Raw genomic sequence first — 22,350 nt, 5'->3', positions numbered from 1 at the left:
CGTAATACGGCTGGTGGTATATCCGTCACTTTACCGTCACTTTTGGGACGGATTAACACTCCTCCAAAGTTAGAATAACCCCCACAATGTTGCAGAAGGCATCTTCCTTCTTTGTTGCAGCTTGTGTGGTTCTGAAGAGTCCAGATGCGATTTCTTCAGTCAGAAGTTGAAGACGGGGTTGCAGCGGATTCCTGCTGGAGTCTTGCAATCTGAATCTGAGTTAAAATCCAAGGGAGAGACCCTAAATAGCCCTGAAAGGGGAATTGGTCACCTAGCTGAGTGACCACCTATCAGGTGGGGCTCTGATGTCACTTGCTGGTACTAGCCACTCAGATGCTCCCAGAGTTCTCTGCCAACCTTGAATACAAGATGACAACACACAGGGACCCTCTGGAGGAGCTCTGAGCACCACCCCTGAGGTGGTGATGGACAGAGGAGTGGTCACTCCCCTTTCCTTTGTCCAGTTTAGCACCAGAGAAGGGACTGGGAGTCCCAGAGCCAGTGTAGACTGGTTTATACAAGGAGGGCACCAAATATGCCCTTCAAAGCATTTCCAGTGTCTTGGGGAGGCTACCCCTCCCAAGCCTGTAACACCTAACAAAGGGAGAGGGTGTAACATCCCTCTCTGAAAGGAAATCATTTGTTCTGCCTTCCTGGGCTCAAGCTTTTCAAGCAACAGGAGGGCAGAAACCTGTCTTGGAGGTGGCAGCAGCTTGGGCTGCCTGGAAACCCTCAGAAGGCTGTAATGGCAAAACTGGAGGTTCTCTAAGGAGCCCCCAGAGTGCATTGAATCAGACAACCAATGCTTCCAAAAGCATTGGTGCATGATTCAAACATGTTTAATACCAAACATGCCTATGTGACCTAGGTCCAGTACATGCACAAAATGGCATCCCCGCACTCACGAAGTCTGGCAAATGGGCCTTAAGTTTGTAGGGGCACCTCTTGTAGTGCAGGGGTGCCCTACACAAGGGAACTTGGCACCCTGCCATCTGAGCTAGAAGGCCTCCCATAGGGGTGACTTATAAGTGACCTGGTGTAGTGAAAGGTGGCAGTGAAAGGGTGCTTGCACCTTTTCATGCACGCTGCAGTGGCAGTCCTGCCAAACCCTTTGCTTGGGCTCCCTATGGGTGGCAAAATATATGCTGCAGCCCATAAGGGATCCCCTGGAACCGTGATGCCCTTGGTACCTAAGTACCATATGTTAGAGACTTACAATGGGGCACCAGTGTGCCAATTGTGGGTGAAATACAGACTTTTGGTAGAGAGAGCATAATCACTGGGGTCCTGATTAGCAGGATCCAAGTGAACATAGTCAAACACACTGACTTCAGGTAGAAAAAGGGGGTAACCATCTTGTACTTTCGTACAAAATTCCCCTTTTAGAAAGTAGATATTTTCTTGCTTGGACCATTTTGTGACTCTGCCTGTTTGTGGATTCCCTGTCTGGGTCAGTTTGACAGTTGGGCTGTTTGCTCATCTCCTCTAGACAGTGACACAAAGGGTGCTGACTTGTAGCCTGCATATCCTGATGAGCCATCTGTTCTAGAGCAGAGGGAAGAGTGGTCTCTCACACCTGAAAGGGCTGCGCCTGCCCTCCTACAATGCAGTCTCCACCCCCCCTCTGGTGTGTTTGGGGCATGGCCTGGGCAAGGCAGGATCTTGTGAATAACAGAGACGTTTCTTTGAAGTTGGGCAACTTCAAATGCAGAAAGGGGTATAAGTATTGGAACCAAAACACCAGACTTTAGATTACTTCTAGGATTCAAGAGGAACCTCTGCCTGGAGAAGAGCTAAAAAGCTGAAGAGAAGTGCTGCACTGGGCTGTGACTGTGCTTTTTTGGGCTATCCTGCAGTTGCTGCTTCTGCCTGTGCAAGGTGACAGATGCTGGACTTTGTTGTGCATTCCTGCATGAGAGGTATCTCCAAGGGCTTGACGTAGATCTTGCCTCCTGTTTTCAAAGCTCAGGTACAGCAAAGGCTTCACCATCCAGTTCTGAGTTTTCATGCTGTGGACTCTAGCTTGCCAGAATGTGCCATTCCAATTCCTGGGCTCCTGGAAGAGAATTTCTGGAGGAAACCTGTCTAACGGTGCTGGACAGTGCCGTGTGACTTCACTAAGGATGCCACTGCACAGAAACTGGGACACCGCCTGCCTCGAAGCCGTGGACTTCACTGAAGCGCGACAACCCCAGTGAGACAGCAGGCTTCACTGCCAGTGCTGGACCGCATGAATTCACAGAGATCAGAGTCTCGTAAACCCGAAATCCGTGACATCTGACTCCATTGCCGTGCCTGCAGACCTGTGACGTCATTGTGACCCTGTGAGGATGCCCAACATCATCGTGGCTTTGCCGGACTTTGAATCTACTGGAACCTAGGGACCGACACTTTGCAACCGTCACCACCTCAACTCTACTGCTTTGCAGTAAGGACCCGACGCCACTGCACAACACCTCTACTCTTCTGCCCCGTAGCACCGGAACCGACACTGCATCGATCCAGCGAAACCTCGCTTCTGGACTCCGTGCACTGTCCTTTTTTCTACTTGTTTACAAAGGTACTGTACCTGGTGGTCGAACGATTCCGTAAACGGCGCCATTGGCGTTGCATTGTAAGAAACAACTCTATGACGACGACGCTTAATACCAAACTGTCTAGTTGGCTGAGCACAGTACCCTTTGGGATACCAAAAATCAAGAAGGGTAAACCAGCCCATCCCCCTCTAGGCTCAAGCTGACACGGACGCAGGAAGTAAAGAGTGCTTAAATGTACTTACAGTTGGTGAGCAGGGCAACCCTGCAACAGAAGCACCATCAACAATAAACGCTAAGGAGCCAACCCCAGTGGAAAGAGTTCAAAGCTTTCATGCCATTGAGGTGAGTATTGCGCAGGGCAGCTTCTAGAGAAGGGTTACAACTGTGGGCGCTGGGGGACAAAAATCCCACCACTGCCACACTCAGCTCAAGGCAAAGAGAAATGGAGAGAGCGGGGTAGAATGAATGAAAGAGATGGTCCAGACTGGGGAAATCTGAGTGCCCTGCAATGCCCCACAGCCTCTCCTCAAGTCAGAGCAAGGTGGGGGGCTAGAACCCAATCAAGAAAAAAACATAGAGTAGAGGTGGGGAAGAGCCAAAGACTGAATGCATACCTGGATAGTGAGAAGCAATCTTGCAACAGGCACCAAACAGCACTGGGCCACAGAAACAAGGAAGGGCAACCCTGCCCATGCTCTTCCTGGCACTGACAAGCACACAACAGGCCTGCCCATGATCTAGACTTCAGGCAACAGGTACTGTGAATGCGCTTTATAGTGCCAACAACTGTGGCAAGTGCAGGTGGTGAAAAGGGCCGCCTCCTTGGCCCTGCTGGTGCCACTGGATAGAGAGAGTCACTAGTTACAGTGAGGAGTTACAGTACTTTACACTGTAGTAATCGTCTCCGGTTTGTTCTGCTTTCCTGCTCTTGTCTCATAACTGAGCTTACAGAACCTCTCTGGAATGCACTTCTGAGTTTGAAGAAGACATTTATTGTTATTATTTCTTCACCACAAGGTCCTTGAGGGACAAAATTAGTAGATTGGAAGCACACGTTCAAAAGGAGTCGCAGCAATGAAAGCAAAATATATCAAAGTACTTCTCAGTTGCAATGTACACAGCAAATATATGTGATTATATTTTAGCATAACTTCAAAGCAAAGTATAAAAGTCAAATTTCATCACCGTAGGGCCTATAGCTCAGCTTCATCTTTCTGGGGTCTGCAAGTTGATGACTCCGGTCAACTGCGAGAAAGAGATTATCTACCCAAACGGGAGACAGGCAACTGACGTCTACGTTCCTTTCTGAAGTCAAGCAGATTCAATGTACCCCTGCTGTAGCCCAGAGTCATCCTTAAAAACAAACTCAGTGTGAGAACCCAAGAACCTTGGAGAGTGGCCAATTCTCCCGAGCTCACTCGCTCTCAGACTGGATTGCGAGGTAAACACAAAATCTACGTGCTCTTATCAGCTACGGTCTTGTATGAAAAACACTGCTTGGCCTATCGTGTGAAAAAACACAGCTCATCTGCAATGTCTCAACTGCAATGTCTAACCCCACGTTAAAGCCAATAGGCAGCTAACCTAAATATCAAATGTCATGTCAAAGCCAATAGGCAGCTAAACTGAATACAGAATGTAATGGCTAATGCCATGTCAAAGCCAATAGGCAGCTAAACTAAATGCAGAATGTAATGGCTAATGCCATGTCAAAACCAATAGGCAGCTAAACTGAATACAGAATGTAATGGCTAATGCCATGTCAAAGCCAATAGGCAGCTAAACTGAACAAAACATTTAGGGGGTCATTACAACATTGGCGGTATAAGGGGCTTACCGCCGTGCAGAAGACAGCCACAGCTATTATGACCCACATCACAGAATCTGCTGAAATTCAGATACCCACACAACTCCGCCACACCAAAGGTCAGCGATAAACATGCAGAAACAAATCCTCCACCTCCACGCTCACAGAAACACGCCCATGCTATTACGACCCACGAATCCACGCGGCGGTCTTTCAAACGCTGAATTCCATTGCCGGTACACACCACTGCGCTCAAAATACACACACATCTCCAAAACACCGCCACATTGGACACTTCCAAATACACACACCTGATACACATACAAACACCACTCCCACACACCCAACACAATATAAAACGCACACCCACATCACCCACAAACCCCCAAGACCAGAATTTCTGAGAGAAGGCCAGAGAGAGACAGCACAGAATAGAGAACCCCATCACACAGAGGCACACTACACCATAACCCACACAACATCCACGCACAAAGCACCACATACCACTACACTCACCACACTCATCACCACATACACCATCTCACACATCACACACACCACCCCAAGGCACGCCAAAGACACCCCCGCTTCTCCGAGGAGGAGCTCAGGGTCATGGTGGAGGAAATCATCCGGGTAGAGCCACAGCTATTTGGCTCACAGGTACAGCACACATCCATAGCCAGGAAGATGGAGCTATGGCAAAGAATAGTCGACAGGGTCAACGCAGTGGGACAGCACCCAAGAAATCGGGAGGACATCAGGAAGAGGTGGAACGACCTACGGGGGAAGGTGCGTTCCACGGTATCCAGGCACCACATCGCGGTAGAGCGGACTGGCGGCGGACCCCCACCTCCTCCCCCACAACTAACAACATGGGAGGAGCAAGTCTTGTCCATCTTGCATCCTGAGGGCCTCGCAGGAGTCGTTGGAGGAACGGACACTGGTAAGTCAAATCTTAACTATCATATCCCCCACCTTACCTGCATGCTATCACACACCCCCACCCTCACACCCTCCCCTATCACCCCAAATCCTCACTAATCTACCCATGACACCAACCACCCATCCCAACCCTAAGACCTGCATGACATAACTAAGCATGGATACCCATCACTAAAGCATGCCCACTGCACAGACCCACAACACCCCCCAAACAACAGCACACAAGCCCCCACACAGAAATGGCTGCACTGGTGTACACGCACACCCAACCAATGCACACCATGAAACACACATGCAATAATCATGTACTCATACCCCCGCAGGAACCCGAAGGAACGTCACCACACCAGAGGGTCCAGACAACACCACTCCACCCCCAGAAGAGGCCCACAGTGACGACAGCAGCCCTGCCCTACTGGATCTTGATGACCAGCCCGGACCATCGTGGGCCTCTGGACAGTCGGTTCCCCTTGCCCAGCCACAGCCCAACACCGAACTTCCACCCTCTGGGAACACCAGCACAGCACCCACCCAGCGGGCCCATACCTCCCTACCCAGGACAGGTCAATCAGCGGTGTGTCCACCACTACAGGCCACCCAGGCTAACCCAACACCCCAACAACAAGAGGGACCTGGGGGCAGTGGTAGTGGGCACACGGTCCAGGGGACGGAGGCACAGGAACACAGGGGAACTGGGAGGGCTGCTGTGTGACAGGGGGAGGACAGGCCAAGGGAACCTACTCTCCACAAGGCCCTCTCCTCCATCATGGGAGCATACCACCACTCCCAGGAGACGATGGCAACGGTACTGGCCAAGTTGCAGGAGACCCTGTGTCTGCAGGAGGAGCAGTATTTGGGGTTCAGGGAGGAGCTCAGGACCATCGGCTCCGCCCTGGGCACCATTGTAGGGGTGCTGACGGACATTCAAAAGACCTCGAGGGACACCGTGGCACTCCAAGTGGCCCCTGACACTAGCCAGGGTGATGAAATGCCCACCACCTCCGCCGGCGCTAGTGGACAGGACGCCCCGCCACAGGACCAACACACCAGCACCCCACCCCCTGCAGACAGACAAATACCACGCAAGCGGGCCCTGAGATCCAGGAACAGGACAGAACAAGATGGCAAGACCCCCACCAGGAAATAGGACCAACCTGATTGTCCCCCCACTGTACCACTTTGTTACCCTGTCCAAATCGGAACTGCCCCAGCTCCACTTCCAATGGGCAGATGTGAAATGTACCTGTGAGACTAATAGACTGGACTCTGCCATGGACATTCTTCCACCATAACCTATCCCCATTTCACAACCCCCCTTCATTGTTATGCACTTAAATAAACACCCTTGAAACACTAATAAAACTTGAGTCAGTCAATGATTTTGAAGTTTGTATTGTCAATTACAGTGTCAAAAATGGTTACCCATTGGAAGGCCAACATACCAATGTCACACATCACAAGCCTTTCAAGGGTGCAAGCTGTTGACACGTAGGTTACCACATTAGTGAAACTGAAATGGAAGGGGACAACTCAGTTAACAAATAGTGAGTGAAATGTAGGTACAGGATAGAGGTAGACGTGTGAAAGTTAATATTATGTTAAACATGAAAATGTACTCACCTGTGTCTCACTGAAAATAATGCTGTATGACTGACTCCCTGTTGTTGTTTTCTTCTTCCTCAGCTTCATCCTCATCACTGTCCACAGGCTCCACAGGCTCCACAGCTGCTACAACACCGTCATCTGGATCATCCTCCTGCAGAAAAGGCACCTGGAGTCGCAATGCCAAATTATGGAGCATGGAGCAGGCGATGATGATGTCGCACACCTTCTTCGGTGAGTAGAATAGGTACCCACCTGTCATATGGAGGCACCTGAACCTCGCCGCCCGGAGGCCGAAGGTGCGTTCGATCACCCTCCTAGTCCGCCCATGGGCCTCATATTACCGTTCCTCTGCCCTGGTCCTGGGATTCCTCACTGGGGCAATAGCCAGGACAGGTTGGGGTAACCAGAGTCCCCCAATAGCCATACACGGTGCCTCTGGAGTTGACCCATCATATCAGGGATGCTGCTATTCCGCAGGATGTAGGCGTCTTGCACAGAGCCAGGGAACATAGCATTTACCTGGGAGATGTACTGGTCTGCCAAACATACCATCTGTACATTCATGGAATGATAACTCTTCCTGTTCCTGTACACTGTTCACTCCTGCGGGGGGGACCAGCGCTACATGGGTCCCATCAATGGCAACTATGACGTTGGGGATATGTCCAAGGGCATAGAAGTCACCTTTCACTGTAGGCAAATCCTCCACCTGAGGGAAAATGATGTATCTCCTTACATGTTTCAGCAGGGCAGCCAACAATCTGGACTAGACGTTGGAAAACATAGGCTGGGACATCCCTGATGCCATGGCCACTGTTGTCCGAAAAGAGCCACTTGCAAGGAAATGGAGCACTGACAGCACCTGCACGTCAGGGGGGATTCCAGTCGGATGGCGGATTGGTGACATCAGGTCAGGCTCCAACTGGGTACATAGTTCCTGGATTGTGGCACGGTCGAACCGGTAGGTCACGATCAAATGTCTCTCTTCCATTGTCAACAGGTCCACCAGAGGATTCCGCCATCTTCCAATATGTCCCAACTGTCGGTGCCTAAGAAGGACAACAGGGAAGAAACTGTCAGCATTCCCCCAGGTACTTACCCACAGTCACACACAAGACTACAACAGACAATTAACCCATCCGGGAACTGTTTGGAGTGTAGGCCTCGGTATGTGTGACGCAGTAATAAATGAAGCCATGTGGGCCCCTGAAATGGCGGCTGCCTGACCTCTAAAGTGGGACAATGGAATTGTGGGGTAACTTTGCTGGCGTTGGACACCGTCGCGGTAGGCGGTCGTAGAGCGTGGCGCAATGCTGCATTGGTTAACATTGGACCCTATTGGTCCCAGAAGCCAATGAACAGGTGCGCTGGCGGTGATGATGCGCCCCGCCGCGGACGTCACCGCCGCGGACGTCACCACCATTTTCTATCTGTTGAATCACTAGATACCTGACCTTCGACAGGAGAGGACCTACACTGCTAGTGCTGCTGTGACTTCACTGCACAGGAGTTGGAGAAACTTGTGGATGGGGTCCTCCCCCAGTACACGCTACTCTACGGTCCTCCAGACCAACAGGTTAGTACTGAGGGAGCACGTTGTATGGGCTAGGCCTGGGTGGAGAGGGCTGGGTGGAAGAGGGAAGGGGGCAGAGTACATAGAACAGTTATGCATGGGGATGAATGGGCCACATGGACAGAGTTGGGAGGGGGCCACTCACATTGACGGAGCAGTAGGTAATGACTGTTTCTCTTTCCTTGTGTCATGTAGGTCAGCGCCCACCAGAAGAGGGAGATTTGGCGTGCCATCGCCAAGGAAGTCCGGACCCTGGGGGCCCACTAGAGACGGGGCACACACTGCCGTAAGAGATGGGAGGACATTCGCCGCTGCAGCAAGAAGACAGCGGAGGCTCAGCTGGGGATGGTCTCCCAACGTGGGAGGGGTGCCCGTCGCACCATGACCCCCCTGATGTTCCGGATCCTGGCGGTGGCCTACCCAGAGTTGGATGGGCGCTTAAGGACATCACAGCAGACACAAGGGGGTGAGTACAACCTCATTCTGTGGACTTTGCGTGCAGTGGAGGTGTCTGGGTGGGGGAGGTGGGCTGTGGGTGTCCCTAGGCCAGGGCGAGTTAGGTAGGCAAGGCCCCTCCGTAATGTAGGCCATGTGGGACTCTACCCCAGATCAGAACAGAGGCAAGTTGATGTATAGTTGCCCCTTTGCCATCCATATGTGCTGATTTCTACCATTGCCATGTAGGCCATATCCCAGAAATTGTATGTGCAGAGGGCAGGAGCACGGCGTAATGCATGGGGCTGCTGCGTCTGTCTTGTCCGCCAACGGTAGCGGTATGCCATGCACTAAAACTCTCTTTCTTCTGTCGTCCCCCCCTTTTCCTGCTCTCCCTGTCCTTTTGTACATCAGCATCATCAGGCGGAGGTACAGTGGCAACGGAGCACGAGGGAGCTGCATCCCACATGGCCATGGAGGGCCACACCACAGACTCTGAATGCACCAGTGGGACGGAGGGCGAGGGGAGCTTCACGTCGGCCACAGGATCACCAACCAGCGACACGGACTCGTCCGCCGATGTGAGCTCCCCTGTGGTGGCGGCACCATCTGTGCGCCCCACTTCTACAGGTACAGCCGCCACCTCCCCTACGAGCACCGCCCTCCCAGCAGCCCCTCAGCATTCGCCCCGTGCCCGCTCACCCAGGAGGGTGGGCATCACCTTCGCCCCAGGCACCTCAGGCCCTGCCCCAGTCACCCCTGCTGCCCTCAGTGAGGAGGCCATTGACCTCCTCAGGTCACTCACTGTTGGGCAGTCTACCATTGTGAATGCCATCCAGGGTGTAGAACGAGAGTTGAAACACAGTAATGCATTCCTGGAAGGCATTCATTCTGGTCAGGCTGTCCTTCAGCGAACCCTGCAATCTTTGGCCTCAGCACTGATGGCAGCCATTGTCCCTGTGTCCAGCCTCCCCCCTCTAACTTCCTCCACCCAGACCCAATCCCCTGTACCCCAGCCCACCCCAAGCACACCTACAGACCAGCAGGCACACAAGTCAACACCCAAAAGTAGCTCAAGCAAACATAGGCACCACACACACCACAGGCACTCACACAAGCATCACACCCATACAGACACATCAACATCCACTGTCTCCACTGTGTCCCCCTCCTCCTCTTCTCCCTCCTCCCTCCCAGTGTCGTCTACACACACACCTGCATGCACCACACCTACAGGCACTAGGACTTGCACCAGGACACCCAGCACACAAAGCCGCTCACCTGCACTCACCACCTCCACTGCCATTTACACGTCCCCTGTGTCCTCTCCCAGTGTGTCTGTGACGCCCCCTCCCAAAGTACCCAAACGCCGGCAATCACTCACCCAACATCCATCCACCTCACAACAGCCTCCAGTACCTGAACCTGCACCCAAAACACCTAAAGTGACACCTCCTACAACCACCTCCTCTACCTCTACTCCCAGACCCCCTCCAGCTACCCATCCCAGTGTCCGTCAGAAACTGTCCCTCTGTCAAATTGACATGTTTGCCCCCATCCCCCCTCCAGTTCATCAGTCCCGTCGTAGTGCCTCAGCCAAAAAGCCTCCAGTGCCAGTGGTGCGTGTTCCAGGTTTTTGGAGTGCATCGTCCACCAAGGCAGGTAGTAGGACCCGGAGCCAAGGCACTGGCAGCCCACCCCCTGTAAAGGCTCCGAAATTGGAGAGTGGACGACGGGACCGTGTCAAGACTCCTGGTGGGACAACAACTGAAATGGGATCGAAGGCGATTGGTGAGTCAGCTGTAACTCCAAAGAAGGTGGGGAAGGTCCCGAGGAAGTCTGCCCAGCCGGTTGTGAGTGTCACGGCGGAGAAGTGCGCCATCATTTCCGGCGGTCCAGACACAACCGCCAGCACCGCCGTTACTGGTCAGGAGACCACCACCAGAGTCAGTGCCCAGGAGGGCCTAAGTATCGTTACTGGACAGGAGACCACCGCCAGAGTCAGTGCCCAGGAGGGCCCAAGTATCGTTACTGGTCAGGAGACCACCGCCAGAGTCAGTGCCCAGGAGGGCCCAAGTATCATTACTGGTCAGGAGACCACCGCCAGAGTCAGTGCCCAGGAGGGCCCAAGTATCGTTACTGGTCAGGAGACCACCGCTGGAGTCAGTGCCCAGGAGGGACCAGGATCCCACAGCCCCGCTGGGCGATGATGGAACGTCATGCCACACACCAATGTCCAGTGTGGAGTTCGTCATGCCGCACACCAATGTCCAGTGTGGAGTTCGTCATGCCACACACCAATGTCCAGTGTGGAGTTCGTCATGCCACACACCAATGTCCAGTGTGGAGTTCGTCATGCCACACACCAATGTCAGTATCCGAACCGCCATATCAGAGCACCGCTGAACAGTCCATAGACCGCCATGTCAAAGCACCGCTGAACAAGGCCAAGACCGCCATGGTGAAGACCGCTGAACAGGGCAAAGACTGCCATGGCTAAGCACCGCTGAACAGGGCAAAGACTGCCATGTCAAAGCACCGCTGAACAAGGCCAAGACCGCCATGGTGAAGACCGCTGAACAGGGCAAAGACTGCCCTGGCTAAGCACCGCTGAACAGGGCAAAGACAGCCATGTCAAAGCACCGCTGAACAAGGCCAAGACCGCCATGGTGAAGACCGCTGAACAGGGCAAAGACTGCCATGGCTAAGCACTGCTGAACAAGGCCAAGACCGCCATGGTGAAGACTGCTGAACAGGGCAAAGACTGCCATGGCTAAGCACCGCTGAACAGGGCAAAGACCGCCATGGTGAAGACCGCTGAACAGGGCAAAAACCGTGTGGGTATGAATAGGCTGCCACTTCAGGCATCCTTATCCCATGTGCAGCTGGGACAGTGACAGGACATGAACTTTCACGGGGAGACTCATCCAGTCTGGGCACCAGTCCCACCCAGTACCAGTTGAGAACTGCATCTACTTGCGATAATGTGGCTTTGCACTCCCCAGGATGGTACAGTGGGCAAACCACCCACTGTAAAGACTTTTGAGACTGTGGCTTTGCACTCCCCAAGATGGTACAGTGGGCAACCCACCCATTGTAGAGACTTTTGAGACTGTGGCTTTGCACTCCCCAGGATGGTACAGTGGGCAAGCCACCCACTGTAGAGACTTGAGAGACTGTGGCTTTGCACTCCCCAGGATGTAACAGTGGGCAAGCCACCCACTGTAGAGACTTGAGAGACTGTGGCTTTGCACTCCCCAGGATACATCAAAGGGCATGGAGCCCCGTTGTGGATCTGGCTTTGCATTCATCCGGCTGAGGTGCCCCCCCCTTCCCTTCCCCCTGAGGTGCCTGTAGTGTTTCTATCTGATGCCCCGGCAGTGTTCTCTCCGATTTTGGTCAGGTATCTATTGTGGGCCTCGCCCATGCATTTTTGGACTGTTGGTGCACGGACATTGTTGTGTACATATCTGCACTACTTCTTGTATTGTATATATAATTATGACAGATTTCGAGATATAATTCAGTATATTTTGATATGACATGTATATTGGCACATTACAATGTTTGACCGAAATTCGCTTTGTCTTTGCATTCTTCCGGGGGGATTGTGGGTTGTTACTGTGATTTTTGTGAATGCATTGGTGTGTATGTTGTATTATGCGAGGGTGGGGGTGTTTAGTGGGTGTCCCCCTAACTTTTGCCTCCCCCCTCCCCCGTGTCGTAGATGCAGTACTCACCGGTATGTTCTGCGCCTACGTCACTGTTGTTCGTAGAGGAGCAGAAAGACAAGGGCAGGTAGGATTTGGAGTTCCGGCTCCATGGAGTCGTCGTTCCTCGTGGAGTGTGTTAAGGTGAGCCTTTTCCCATAGCAAAAGCTGTTTCCGCCGTGTTTTTATCCACGGAGAATCCGCCCCGGAAAAGGTGGCGGATTGGTAGGTTATGATACTGTGGGTGGTACATTGTCTTCCGCCTGTCTGTTGGCGGTGACCGCCAGGCTGTTTGTCTGTACCGCCGTGGCGGGCGGTGTGTTAAAGTGGCTGTCTTTGTTGGCAGTTACCGCCAGGGTCGTAATTCCCTTTTTTTTTTCGACGGCCTGTTTGCGGTATTTCCGCAGCTTTAACACTGTCCGCCAGGGTTGTAATGACCCCCATAATGTGCTACTGGTGAACATTGAGCAACTAACATGCGCCATGGTGAACACAAAGTCATTGGTCAAACACAATTAATAGCATCACACTGGTGCAGTAGAAACCAAGACTTGTAGTCCCAAACAATGCACATCTGATGACAGCTCCCTTTTGGTTTGAACTCATGAGGGACAGAATCTCACAACTGGGAATATAAGGGGGCAGAAGCAAAAATAAAGAGTAAGCCACCTTTCAGTAGAGCTGACTTTACCCGGATGAGAAACGGAGCCCAGCTGCAGAGTCAAGGGAGTGGCCATGCCCTGTGATGGAAAGTGGATTATTGAGCCACTAACTCCAACTAGGTTCAGCAAAGTCTCAATAAATTAAACCCAGCTCAACCCTTGGTAGCTTGGCAATGAGCAACAAGGCTTAACTTAGGAGACAAAGACCCTCATTTTAACTTTGGCGGTAAAAAACGCCTACTGCTGTGGCGAAGGCTGCCAAAAGACCGTCACTGCAGCTACCAGCCGTCTGCCATATTATGACCACAGCTGGATTTCCGCCACAAGAATGGCAGAAATCCGGCTGTGGCCATGCCAGCCGATGGCGGTAAGGTGGCGCTGCTACCACCAGCAGCACCACACCAGTAGACCGCCACCAGCCATATTATGACCAATAATACGGCGTGGCAGTGTTCTGCTATCGGGTGCTGCTGGCGGTAGCAGTGCCCGACATCCCGTTCCCTGCCAGAGGTCCCCCTGGATCCAAGTAAGTCCCTCCACACCAAGCCGGTTTCAAGTCAACATCCTCGGATTGCCTTTCCGGGGGCCCCATGAGAAATCCTGGGAGTCTAGGGCTCTGGAGCTTTTCAGTGGGACGAACCTGCAAGTCAGGCTGGGTTGCGATCGACGTAAGCCAGCTTGTCTCATGATGAAGCTTTTTACCAAACGTTATCCAATCTTCTCTCTCAAGATCCAGAAGGTCTTTGAGTGACCTTCAGGAGTCCATAACTCACCCCAAGATTCCAGAAGCTATGAGTTGCTCTTTGAGGGTTAGGACTCCAATTCTCAGAATGCACCTGGCTCAATCTCCAAAATGACCACTGGACACTGGTCAGCTTGTCAGTTTCTTCGGGATTTGATGCAGGGGACTCTGGTTAGCTACTTTTCACTTGTAGCAAGCAGGGGATCCCTTCTTGAACCAGTTGAAGCCAGGCAAAGTCCTTTTTTGTAGTGAAGTGTGCAGCTGGTACAGTCCTTCAGAGTGCAGTGTCCAGGTACAGGTCAGGGGTCCAGCAGGCCAGTCTTCTTCATCTGATGTTGTTACTTGTAGGGATCTGAGGTGTGGGTGCATCTGGGTTATATTTATCATTTTTCCTGGGGTGGAAAGCAGGGGGGCAACTGTCTAATCACAGGCAGGCCACTACCCCCTCTGGATGACCACTTCCTGTGAATTGTGACAAAAACCAATCCCAGGGACCAACTTTCCTTAAACATCCAAAATGGCTGAAAACTTAACTTTGGAGGTTAGGTCTGGCTGGTGCCCCTCACTGGTGTGGCTAAGAATCCTTAACACACCCTTTCCTGGCCTCTCCTAATCTAATCAAGAGGGCACCTGGTTGTTTGGGTTTGCAGGAAATGGGGGAGGTCCTGAGCTGCTGCAAATGTTCTTCCCTCCTTTGAAGTCCAGTTTGGCTACTCTACCCCTCACCCTGTTTAATCCATCTGCTGAGGCAGATCTCGTCCCCCAGGCACACTCTTTGTCTTCAGCCCCGGCCATTTCACACCTCATCAAGCCAGTCTGGCCAGTCTGCCAGGAGCTGGCCAATCAGAGAAGAGCACTACAGAGCTGAATTTGGCAACTTTCAGGTAGAGTTCTAAAACTCTTTCCCTGAACTAGTTAAATTGAATTCAACAATGACAAGTTGTGGGATTTATTATAACAGTCAGTTTGTTTTCAGACTTGAAATATCTGGCTCCTGGACTTTACTTTTAATTAAGTTAAAGTCTCCCCATTTTAGCCAATTTAGCCCATTCACTACGGCGGGAGAAAAACAAATTTGGCTAAACTCAGCAGGGTTTATAAAATAATTTTATAAGGTCCCTGCTTATAGTTACATAGCCCTCAGCAATAGGGGCACTTAGGGCACACGTTAGGGATGACATATGAAAAAGAAAGCTAGTTTAAGATTTTGGAAGTACTTTTAATTACAAAGTTGAATTTACATATACCTTTAGTTTAAAAGAATCCAGCAAGGCAGGCCTGCTTTTAAAAAGACATTGGGCACCTCAGCAGTGCACTTTTGGGTGCACTACCTATGCTGGGGTCCCTAAACCTACATACTGCACCATATACTAGGGACTTATAGATAGGTTGATATTGGCAATTATAATTAGCCTAATTTGCATATTCACTTTACACAGAGCACTGCCCCTGGGACTGGTGAGCAGTACACAGGGCACAGTGAAGAGTTGGTAACCACTAGCATTTGTCCAAAACGTTTCTCTCTGTGATCCACTAGGTTCTCCTTTTGTTTATTCCTGAATATTTCTATTTATTTATTTATTTATATTTTAATAACTATTTTAGATGCAATTACATCAAGAACATCTCTGCACCTTTCTCTTTCTGGGATCAGATTTTTTTCACTCCATCTTTGAGATTACTGTAAGCAATTATTTTAAATCACTGTTACCTTTTGTTTTGTGAATACCAACCTTGTTATTCCTCATGTAGGGTGGGAAAAAGAGCATGAGACTTTACTTACACATTCACAATGAAACCGCTGTACCTTTCCTGAAACATTTAACTTTCAAATGAAGAAATTATTTAGAAGCATTGTATCGGAATTTATGATGTGTGCAGCACAGAATGCTATACAATTACAATCATAAGACAATGAGACACTTAGGGCCTCATTACGACCCTGGCGGTCTTGAGACCTCCAGGGCTGTGGTGGAGGTTGGACCACCGCCAAAGCAGCGGTCCAGCCGCCACATTACGACCGTGGCATAGCCGCCAAGGTCGGACTGCCAACACTGCCACTTGGCAGGGGCAGTGCAGGGGCCCCCATGGACAGCTCTGTTGAACTTTTCGCTGCCCAAATTACGGTATGGGTGCTGTTGCACCTGATGCACCGCCACATTTCCGCTGGCTCAATTATGAGCTGACGTCAATGTCAAGGCCCTGTTTTCCGCTGGGCCGGTAGGTAGAAACACTGTTTATGCCCGCCAGCCAAGCAGGCCACTCTTGATAGGACCAGCGGGCGGGAGACCGGCATGGTGGTCTTCCGTGCATATAAGTTTGGTGGGTGGCAAACTCATAATGAGGGCCTTAGTCACTGAGGTAGGTCGTTCAGGGAGAGTATAGATATAAAGATATTCATATCGACATTTCTCCAGGCCAGGTGCAACCCTTGAGTCTTAACTGTCGTTGATTTAGCTGCCACACTCATAACACCACTCCCTCCCTGGTAGACATAAGACAAGACTTATGCAATTACGCCAGCCGATCATGGGTTACAAAAATATTATCAATGGCTGTAGAATACCCGCCCCTCTCAAAGGTAGCCTTGGCATGATCATTGGGATCACAAAATTCATTCATATTAACCAGTTCAAATGACTTGCTCTTAAAGAGCTTGGTGATATCAGCACCTCATTGGAATCCAATCAAGGTGGAAGGGTAATTTTCTATAATAGGTTCCAGGGAGCAGACACTCCAAAAGCACAAAAGCATGAAAAGTTTTGAGGAGTGTGGTGATTTTCCCAAAATCAAAAACCTAAACAAGCAATCACTGCTTACTGCTTCTGATTTGTGATGTCTGCTGTTCATACATTAACTCAGAGAAGTGCTGACTAATATGTATGCATCATTTTAGATGGTGCAAATACATAAAAAGGCTCTCAGTTCTGGCTAAGCCAGTGCACTTGTTCACGAAATGGACTCAGGTCCGCAGTACTCAACTTTTTTGTTTCCTGTCAGCAGCAGCTGTACATGAATTAAGGGCTGATTTACGCTTTCATGGTCGGATCCGTCAAGGTGGCAGAGGTTACCTCTGCCACCACAATGTACTATTGTCCACCAAACTTAGAAATGACAACTGTCCCATGCATCATCTCTGTATGTTGAAAGGGACTATCACAGCCGTCCCCATCACTGTAAAAATGTTTGGTGAACAGCCTCGATTAGTTTTGACAGCTATCCACCAAACTTTTATCTTTTTTGTTTTTCAGATACAAATCTCCTCTGTGGTAGTTCATTGTTGACAAAAAAAAACAAAAAACGAATGACTCCCACAAGTGAAGTGAATGCTCCAGATGATTTAATGCGCTTTCTGGTACAATTGCACTTGATCTTGAGGAGGTGGATTGAGTTTTCAATAACATTCCATGTCTATTTTGAAACTTCCATGAAGAGACCAAGAGGACGATAGAAACTAGATAATAACTTGTGCCTGCACATTACTTCGATGTCATGTTTCCAGCTGTGAAAATGATTCTATATTAGAACTATTGATCAGTTAATGGGCTATAATGGAACAGAGAAAGTGCACGCTGTCTTCACTTTAAGGGGTAAATCAATGTTATATAGTCTGTTTCTTCAGGAAATATCTGTGGTTGACTGTAGTGTGTGATTGACTCTGACACTTTCATCCTACTGTGAGCTTAATGTGTTTCAGAATTTTTGAAATATTGACAGCATAATGGAACTTCATTTTAAAGCAATTTATATTCTATACCACAAAAGCAAAAAAAAATGGGCAGAAACTGATATAATAAGATTTTTGTATGAAGAAAGTCTTGTACACCATTAAGGATATTTATGAAATTTCTGAAATGGACAAAATAAATACAGTTAATGCTCAATTGAATTTATATGGAGAGGACCAACATTAGTTTTCCTGTTTTTACTCCTGCCATAAAATTTGTGCAAATGCATCACACATAACATTAGTCAGAGCTCATCTTCTTCTGAAAGCCCAATATCTGTTATCAGACAAGATGTTAACATTCATCTAATGATAATCACAGTATAGAGAAGATGAAATGGTAATAACTAATCTTTTCTTCTTCTAATCTGCTGTAAATAATGACAACAGAGTGTAAAAATATAGCTCTGCTAGCTAAGTATTTTCTTAAAAGAAAGGGAGACAAATGTGTAACATGTAATTTGGTTTAATATCCCAGGGAAGTTTTGAAGTACCAAAAACAGGTATTTCATGAAGTTATAAGGCAATACATGATTAAGAATCTGCCTTTTATTGTTTTCACAAGCTTGTACAATATAATTTATTTGTTCCTAATATTATTAAACTACTTTATTTAATTTATCATGTTTCTCTTAAACAACAAGTATGAAAAAGTGAATTATTAATCAGAGAGGATGGTAGTCCACAAAAGCAATAATGCTACTATCTTGTTACATCCACCTAAAGGTTTCAGTAATGTAAACCTGACCTCCACCCTTGGTAGCTACCAAATTGTGTAAGGCATTCAGAAATATCAAAAGAGTTAAAAAGTCAAGTCAATGATTACTTTGTTTTAGTTGCAATTAAAAAATCATAAAAGTATGCAATACTTTTAAAAGAGGCAAGCACATAAAATACATCTTGAAAAAACAGCAATTTCACGTTTGCATTTAGGATCTAATTAATTTACAAGTAATAAAATTAAGCCAAATTTAAATGACAAAACCAAACACATTATTAAGAATCAAGTAAAATCCCTTAGCAATAGGCAATTTTACAAATCCACTTTTGTTTTTTATACACTGACCACAGCACACAACTCTAAGGTTCCTACTTGCTGGAGGAAAAACATTGTTGGTTTACAGTGTGTTAAATTAGGCTTCTTAATAAGGGTTTGATGTAATTCTTTCTCTCTCGTTCATAAGATATTCAAAAGAATGGGACATGAATAGTACTTTGCATAAAGAGTGCTTCTCATGGGTACCAGCGTCCCTAACTAGTCGTTCTACTTCAAGAATGTCATCAGATGATGGATCAAATTACATCTATATCTGGTTGGCTTGTACCAATTTTAGTTGTTGGTCACAAGTTCCAAATAGGGTTGCAGACCTTCCATAAGTAACAGAGCGGAGTGATAATTACACTGATTTCAGTTTTATAGCTTTGTTCTTCAAAAAACTGTCGTTAAAAGGATTTAAACTCAATTTTGTTTAGTGTGGTAAGACATTCAGGGTCATCAAATAAAATGTTCCTGTCTATTCAGCCTGACCCATTGGGGTGTAATATATTTTAGTTAGGGAATATCCATGGGCTATATCATCACAAAGCAATCTTTTACATTTGGTATATTAAGGGAGGCTTAATTTTTGGACCAATGCCTGTGCCACAATAAAGGTGGACACATCCAAATACAAACATTTCAATAACTCAATCCTAATTCTTTGTGGCAGACATAAGTAGAGGGGAAGGTGGAACCGCCAACAGTCTATGCAAACATACATTTTCTACTAACTCAAGGGTCATAGCGCTTCCGTATCTCCACACGTTTGCCCCATAGAGGTCCATCGAGATACATTTGGAGCAGGTTATTATGCCCATTTCCTTGGTGCTTCACTCATAATTTTTATGAAAAACAGAACAATATAGCTACTGCTTCTCTAATTTCTGTTTATTAGCAGCGAGTATTTTTTTTTCGATGAACTCGGTATATCAATTAAAACTCCAAGGTATGAGAATATGTTAGCCCCCACTATGTGTACTTCCCCCATTCTAAACCCTTTGCCTTTCGGGGACCTTGGTTAGCATGTCATATCAAAACTTTTCCTCGGATTAACAGTATGGTCCAGGTCGGACATGAAAGCAAGAAAGGCATTCATCAGAGATTGAGGGCCAATAATATTGCATTATCAGCATAAAGGAAAGCAATGATTGTAGGATGACCAATCTGTGGCATTACCCTAAACCATTCAACCATTACCCCTTCAAAAATGCTGATGCAGAGCATAAACTGGAGCGATTCAGTATGCAGCCTAGTAGCAGTCCTAGTCTGGATGCCTCTGAAAAAGTTAATGATGCTGGGCTGAATCCTCATGTCCCCCATCAAGTAGATCACACACTTGTTTTTAAATAGGCCCCTCGGTGGGCTAGGTCACAGGTGCACTCTTTTCTATTCAATTGGGGTTCCTCCTGGCTCCACTCACCCCTGGGAACTGCCACCTCCCCGGGGCAAAAATGCTTTTCTCATGTGTGTGGGAGGTCCGGTGGCTTCCCCCACAGCCATGGGGACCACCATTTCCATAGGGCTATAATGATATATAAGCGGGGAGCCACGTGCCCCCCTAGGACACTTGGGACCACCACCCCCAGGGCAAAAAAAATTCTAATGTGGGGAAGGCCAGATGGCCTCCCCTATAGCTCCAGCGACCACCACATCCCTGGGGCTCTAATGAAATATGAATGGTGGCTTCACGGCCCCCCCCCACTACCCTGGGGATCACCACCTCCCCTGAACTATATTAGAAATAATTACAGGGTGTCCATTTCAGACCCCCTTAGCCCCGGGTTATCACCACCTCCCCAGGGCTTCTTCAGAGTTGGAGGGGGGGCTACGCTTCCCCCCTCGAGGAGGCACTGATGGCCCTGGGAGCCGCCACCCCGCAGGACCAGCTCCTGCTATGTCCCAGGTGCCCATCCCTGGGACAAAGTTGCTTGCTGTGACTTGATAGCAGTTTTGCATCTGCTGCTACGTCTGTCAGGGAGTCCGGAACCTCGGGGTTTGCGCCTGTTCTCAATATGTCCACCTCTTGGCAGCTCCAAACTCTACTAGCCGTTATAGCACGCAGTTAAAGAATGGCCAAGTGGGGGAAGGGGTTTTAGGTTGGGAACAGCGTGGAAGGAGACCTGTGGAAGGAAAAGTTGAGAACACAATAATCAGATTATACACTTTGACTTTCATAAGCTTTGTTCAGGATAGCTATGGACTTATAACATGAATGATCAAGAGCCTTTATATATCATAACCTTATTAGCTCTGAGTATCTGGAAAATAAATAAGGATTATGCAAGCTTTCATAAGAGCGTTTCTTTAGAATACAATCTGAGGCTCTGAACCTTGAACTAACTCAAGTTATTCTTTGAATAGAAACTACTTAATAACAGTGATCAATAAACACATTAGATTTCAGGAATAAGATGAGTTACGTTCATGAATGCTACTGCAAAGGCACACTATGACAGTAATCAATGCACACATTGGTTTAAAAAAAATAAACTGTGATAAGCTCATGAATGATGCTGCAAGGACACACTTTGTCTAGATCTTCAGGATTCAATTGCTTAAGAATTATTATTCATTTTAAATATCAAAACTGTGCATCAAGATTTTAATGTCTAGAAATGATCGTGCTTTCTGCCGATCTGAAACACAAGGGTTAAATGCCAGGAATAACTTTCTCACTCTTCTATTGATTCAACCATCAGGATCCAAATGTCAAATTACGATCGCTCACTCTGCCGATCTGAGTTGCAAGTTTTAATTGCCAAAAAGGAATCGTGCACACTTCAGCTGATTCAACCACCAGGGTTTAAATGCCAGGATATGATTGCACACTATGCCGATCCGAACTGTGAAGGTTAAATGGCAAGAATGAACTGCGCACACTGCTGCCGATTCAACCACCAAGGTTTAAATGCCAGGATACGATCACGCACTCTGCCGATCTGAACTGTGAAAGTTAAATGCCAACAATGAATCGCGCACACTTCTGCCAATTCTACCACCAAGGTTTAAATGCCATGATACAATTGCGCACTCTGCCGATCTGAACTGTGAAAGTTAAATGCCAAGAATGAATCGTGCACACTGCTGCCGATTCAACTATCAAGGTTTAAATGCCAGGATACGATTGTGCACTCTGCCGATGCGAACTGTGAAAGTTAAAGGCCAAGAATGAATTGTGCCCACTGTTGCCAATTCATCCATCAAGGTTTAAATGCCAGAATACGATTTCGCACACTGCCGATCTGAACTGTGAAAGTTAAATGCCAAGAATGAATCGTGCACACTGCTGCCGATTCAACTATCAAGGTTTAAATGCCAGGATACGATCGTGCACTCTGCCGATGCGAACTGTGAAAGTTAAAGGCCAAGAATGAATTGTGCCCACTGTTGCCAATTCATCCATCAAGGTTTAAATGCCAGAATACGATTTCGCACACTGCCGATCTGAACTGTGAAAGTTAAATGCCAAGAGTGAATTGTGCACACTGTTGCCGATTCAACCATCAAGGTTTAAATACCAGAATACGATTGTGCACACTGCCGATCCGAACTGCAAGAGTTAAATGCCAAG

Source organism: Pleurodeles waltl, chromosome 6 (assembly GCF_031143425.1).
Source record: "Pleurodeles waltl isolate 20211129_DDA chromosome 6, aPleWal1.hap1.20221129, whole genome shotgun sequence".
Classification (NCBI taxonomy): Eukaryota; Metazoa; Chordata; class Amphibia; order Caudata; family Salamandridae; genus Pleurodeles; species Pleurodeles waltl.
Note: the sequence above shows the minus strand (reverse complement) of the source record.